The sequence below is a fragment of the Lepidochelys kempii genome, chromosome 2 (genome assembly GCF_965140265.1).
Source record: "Lepidochelys kempii isolate rLepKem1 chromosome 2, rLepKem1.hap2, whole genome shotgun sequence".
Classification (NCBI taxonomy): domain Eukaryota; kingdom Metazoa; phylum Chordata; order Testudines; family Cheloniidae; genus Lepidochelys; species Lepidochelys kempii.
The window spans coordinates 267,780,344-267,786,343 of record NC_133257.1 but is presented as its reverse complement, the minus strand read 5'-3'; positions in this window follow the sequence as shown (position 1 = coordinate 267,786,343).

Below are 6,000 nucleotides of genomic sequence, written 5' to 3'. Positions count from 1 at the left end.
ACACCCATTTTTTCATGTTCTCTGTATATATATATATATATATCTTCCTACTGTATTTTCCACTACATGCATCTGATGAAGTGAGCTGTAGCTCACGAAAGTTTATGCTCAAATAAATTGGTTAGTCTTTAAGGTGTCACAAGTCCTCCTTTTCTTTTTACGAATACAGACTAACACGGCTGCTACTCTGAAAGATATCCCACTGTATTTTGGGAAGCTTTGGTTTGGCAGTGTATGCTGGGTAGCACATCCCTACAGATTGCAGGGGTGTGGGTGTGTGTGTGTAAATGCTGTCTGTAGGACCAGGCTACCTGCAGCAGCGACAGGTCCTACTTTGCTAAAAAAGGACATCTGATGTAGCTAATTCAAGCAGTCTCACATGTAATACCAAACTGATAGCTTTCTTTAATGGTGTAACAAGCCTTGTGGATGGGTGGAAGTGGCTGACATGGTCTATCTTGCCTTTAGTAAGGCTTTTGATACGGTCTCCCACGACCTTCTCATAAACAAACTGTGGAAATGCAACCTAGATGGAGCTAAAATAAGATGGGTGCAAAACTACCCGGAAAACAGTTCCGACAGTAGTTATCAGTGATTCACAGGCTGAAAGGGCATAACGAGTGGGGTTCTCCAGGGATCAGTTCTGGATAAGTTTCTATTCAAAATCTTGATCAATGATTGAGATAATGGCATAGAGAGTACAATTATAGAGTGTGTGAATGATAAGCTGCACAAACAGAAAATAGGAAAGGACTTCCTAGGAAGGAGTACTGCGGAAAGGGATCTGGGGGTCATAGTGGACCACAAGCTGAATACGAGTCCTGTGGAAAGGGATCTGGAAAGACTGTACTGTAACCTAGGGGTCCTAGCAGACCAAAAGCTGAATATGAGTGAACAGTGTAACGCTGCTGCAAAAAACCAGAACATCACTCTGGGATGTCCGCTCTACTCTGTGCCGATTAGGCCTCAACTGGAGTATTGTGTCTAGTTCTAGGCACCACATTGCAGGAAAGATGTAGACAAATAGGAGAGAGTCCAGAGAAGAGAAAAAAAGAAAACGTAAGGTCTGGAAAACGTGACCTAGGAGGGAAGTAGCATCTTTTTACAGAATCAGTTTCTTACACTCTACACGTATAAATAACTGCTGCAGGCAGCACATTTCTACGCAGAGCAATTTTACGTATACAATAGAGCCAGAAACGGCTACCTGTAGGCATCTGCTGCATCAGGTAGCAGTTTACTATAATAGCAGTTTCTTACAATCCATTGTGTATCAGTAACTGCTACCGGTAGCACATTCCTACACGGAGCAACCAGCCCAGCCGAGCTCTGCTCCGCTCCCACTCCAGGCTGGGCAGAGTCCCAGCACTGCGAGTCGGACCCCGTGTCTCAGGTGCTGAGGGTCGGGCTCATTCCACAGGCTCTCGTGTGCCGACTCCTGCCCGGCCATGGAACCAAACCAACCCCCTGAGCGAGGCCTTGAGACGTCGCTTCTCCCTCTAACTTGCTGCAGCAGCTGCTCCCCTTAGCATCAAGTTTAAACTGCCCTTGGCCTCCAGCCTCCCCTCAGCTACACCTGAAATTAAAATGCGACTCTTAGCCCTGCCCTCTACTACACAGCCTGTAAGTCCCCCTTGCACATGCTCTGCACTGCATTTGCACCTGTGTCTACACTGTGTCTACATTATGAAGGCACAATAACACCAGGCATGGACCGGAAGGAAGTGGAGCCATGGTCAATGTACCGGCTCTGGTCAATGAAGTGTGAGTGCAGACACCTCACCGACCTCCAGCAGCTATCCCACAATGCACAACAGTGACTGCTCCCATCATCATTGTGAACTCCTGTGGGGAAAAGAGGCTGTGGATGCACAACTATAGACTGGTCACAGTAAGGTGACCAGACAGCAACTGTGAAAAAACAGGACAGCGGTGGGGCGGGGGGTAATAGGCACCTATATAAGAAAACGTCCAAAAACACAGGACTGTCCCTATAGAAACAGGACATCTGGTCACCCTAGGTCATAGAAATGTGGGTATGTACAAAGATTGCACGGGGGAAGCAAACAAAGGAGTACCACAGGGATCAGCAGCAGTGCCCCATGCGGCCAGGGGGTCCAGCTACAGCAAGAGTCAGGATCCGTTTGCGGTGGAGTCTCAATCTAGCCAGGTTTCGGAGTGGTAGCCGTGTTAGTCTGTCGGAGCAAAAACAACCTTAGAGGAGTCCTTGTGGCACCTTAGAGACTAACAAGTTTATTTGGGCATTTGGCCAGTCCCACCCCCAGCCAAACATGGATGAACCAAATCCAGGGGCAGAATCCTCAGATATGTGTATGCAGCACGCATTCTCCCTTACAATGTTGAAATGTGAAGATGGCACCAGCCCAACCCCAATTTAGCAAGACATAGTTATCTACTTCTCATTGTTTTAGTCGCACAACAGAGGAACAACAAATAGAGGTCGAGTTGTTATCTGCTTTTCATTCCCCCTTAGAGTGAGGCAGGGAGGGACCAGGAGCTTATTTGTTATTGTACATAGGGATCCTCTTCCTGAAAATGCGGCTATAAGTTTACAACCTGTGGAGTCAGTATTGTTATTTATTATTATTTAGCACCCACAACATATTAGGCACATTACAGATTTTTTAAAAATAAACATCACCGATGAACAGCATTAATGATGAACTGTCAGACTGTACTGTAATCACAAACTGGACAGATCAGTGTGACAGAGGAAGTTTATTTATGTCAGCAAGACAATTCAAACCCATTAAAATATGAAGGGCAGAAAATCTTTACACGGTATTTCCAGACCTTAATCTGGCTACTCAGCAGAAGTAAAGACTCTGAAAGCTATATATGTTTTATTCTACTGTCTGCTTCACTACGATTCTTGGCAAAATAATATGCTATGGCCCAAGGCTTATTTTACATTTTCAGGGTAACCATGGCCATTGAGGAAATTCACAGAATTATATGGCCCCTATACAGGTAAAGACATAATATGGCCATAGCACACTGGGGTCCTAGTCCATGACTAGAGCTCCAAGGCACTACAGTAATACAAATAGTAAATAACAATGTTTACTGTGTGCCTGTAACATCACTTCTCTCCCATCCCCATTTACACACTTCAGGGGCTCTCATAAATATAAAGGGAAGGGTAACCACCTTTCTGTATACAGAACTATAAAATGCCTCCTGGCCAGAGGCAAAACCTTTTCACCTGTAAAGGGTTAAGAACCTAAGAAAACCTCGCTGGCACCTGACCAAAATGACCAATGAGGAGACAAGATACTTTCAAAGCTGCAGGGGTGTGGAACAAAGGGTCCGTCTGTCTGTGTGATGCTTTTGCCAGGAACAGATCAGGAATGCAGCTCAGAACTCCTGTAAAAAGTTAGTAAGTAATCTAGCTCTGGTAAAATAGCTGTGCTGAATGGAATGTATATTCCTGTTTTTGTGTCTTTTTGTAACTTAAGGTTTTGCCTAGAGGGATTCTCTATGTTTTGAATCTGATTACCCTGTAAGGTATTTACCATCCTGATTTTACAGAGGTGATTCTTTTACTTTTTCTTTAATTAAAAGTCTTCCTTTAAGAACCTGATTGCTTTTTCATTGTTCTTATGATCCAAGGCTTTGAGTCTGTGGTCACCTGTACAAATTGGTGAGGATTTTTATCAAACCTTCCCCAGGAAAGGAGGTGTAGGGCTTGGGGGGATATTTTGGGGGAAGATGTCTCCAAGTGGGCTCTTTCCATGTTCTTTGTTTAACATGCTTGATGGTGGCAGCATAGGGTTCAAGGACAAGGCAAAGTTTGTGCCTTGAGGAAGTTTTAACCTAAGCTGGTAAGAATAAGCTTAGGGGGTCTTTCATGCAGGCTCCCACATCTGTACCCTAGAGTTCAGGGTGGGGAAGGAACCTTGACATGGTGGCAGAGCCGGGGGATCATTTTGAGATTTTTTTTTAGATCATTTTGAACCAGAAGCACAGCAGGATTTTAAAAGGGTTTTGAAAAAAGGGACAGCGGCAGGCATAACAAAGGGATCTTCCTTTTGTGAGCTGGAGTTTTCTCTACCTAAAGGCAGGGTAGTTAACCTCCTGCAGGGAAATTCACAAGTTTTTCACAGACCTGAAGAGGTTGTTTGTTTGTTTTTTAGCTAAGAGCAGCTAGAGGATTTTTCTATAGGCTGAGAATAGCTATCACAGAACACAAGTATCAGCACAACTAAATTTTACAAGCCAATTTTGTTTTGTTTTTTAACTCTTGGGTGTAAAGTTAGTTAAAAGCAGACAGGCTAAGATGACAGAACCCAAGGCAGAAAAAGCCAAAGAGACTGCCCACAGGAGAGAAATGGAGGCAGAGACAAAGGAAAATGAAATGGAGGCTGCCCACAGGAGAGCTATGGAGGAAAAGGAAAAAGAGAGGAAGCATGCTGAGGAGGAAAAGGAAAAAGAGAGGAAGCATGTACTGGAGATGGAGAAGGCAAAGGCTCAGCAGAATATACCAACAAACCCTAGCAATCCTTCTCCAGGTACCGCCTCATATCCCCGGAAGTTCCCCACCTACAAGGCAGGCGATGATACCAAGGCCTTCTTAGAAAACTTCGAAAGGGCCTGCCTTGGGTACAGCATCTCTACCGACCAATACATGGTACAGCTGAGGCCTCAGCTCAGTGGACCCTTAGCAGAGGTGGCGGCTGAAATGCCTAAGAAACACATGAACAAGTATGAACGGTTTAAAACCAAGGCGAGAATCAGAATGGGGCTAACACCCGAGCATTCTCGTCGGAGGTTCAGAGCCCTAAGGTGGAAACCAGACGTGTCATTTACCCAACATGCCTACCACATTGGGATGCCTGAATATCAGGAGCAAGTGTTAAATCTCCAGAAGAGTTGCCCTTCCTAATGCAAATAGAGCAGTTCTTAGAGGATGTTCCTGAGAAAATAGAAAGGTACATCCTAGATGGGAAGCCCACAACTGTAACTGAGGCGGGGGAGATTGGAGCCAAATGGGTGGAGGTGGCAGAAAAGAAAAAAATTAGTAGCAGTTGGGGCGAATATCAGAAGCGGCAAACCGGAACAAAACAGGTGGAGGGAGGAGAGAGGAACAATCCTGGTCACAGTTGGAGCAGAGACCAGAAGGGACAACCTCCGACCTCACCCTACTTCTGGGGAGAGCTCAAGGCCCCAACTACACACCAAGGAACACTCCAGACACCTTATCGTCCTGCCACACCGTTCTCCAGCAACCCACCTTGCCCCAGTGACCCGTCAGCTGGACGATGTTTTAAATGTAACGAGCCGGGGCATGTAAAGGCCAACTGCCCCAAGAACCCCAACAGATTACAGTTCATTGCACCAGAATCACACCAGAGGTCCTCAGGCCCATATACCTCCCAGATACCCTTGGAGCGGAGGGAAACTGTGAGTGTGGGTGGGAAGAAGGTCACCGCATGGAGGGACACCAGAGCACAAGTATCAGCTATCCATGCTTCCTTAGTGGACCCCAATTTAATCAACCCAGAGATCCAAGTGACAATTCAACCCTTCAAGTCCAACTCTTTCAATTTGCCTACAGCCAAGTTGCCTGTTCAGTACCAGGGCTGGTCAGGAACGTGGACTTTTGCAGTCTGTGATGATTATCCCATCCCCATGCTGTTGGGGGAAGACTTGGCCAATCATGTGAAGCTAGCCAAGAGGGTGGGAATGGTCACCCGCAGCCAGGCTAAGCAAGCTGTCACCCCTAGCTCTATTCCGGAAACTTCTACCAGGACCCGGTCAGAGGTAATGGAACTGGACCTCATGCCAACATCTGCAAAGGCAGTAGTGGATCCAGTCCCAGAAACCCAGACAGAGCCAGTCCCAGAACCGGAACAACGATCACCACACCCATTGCCAGCACTGAATCCAGTACTTGCAACCTCACCACCAGAGGGCCCCACCGAACCTGAACCGGCAGCAGCCGATAACCCTACACAAGAGGCTCAGCCGGAGCCTGAA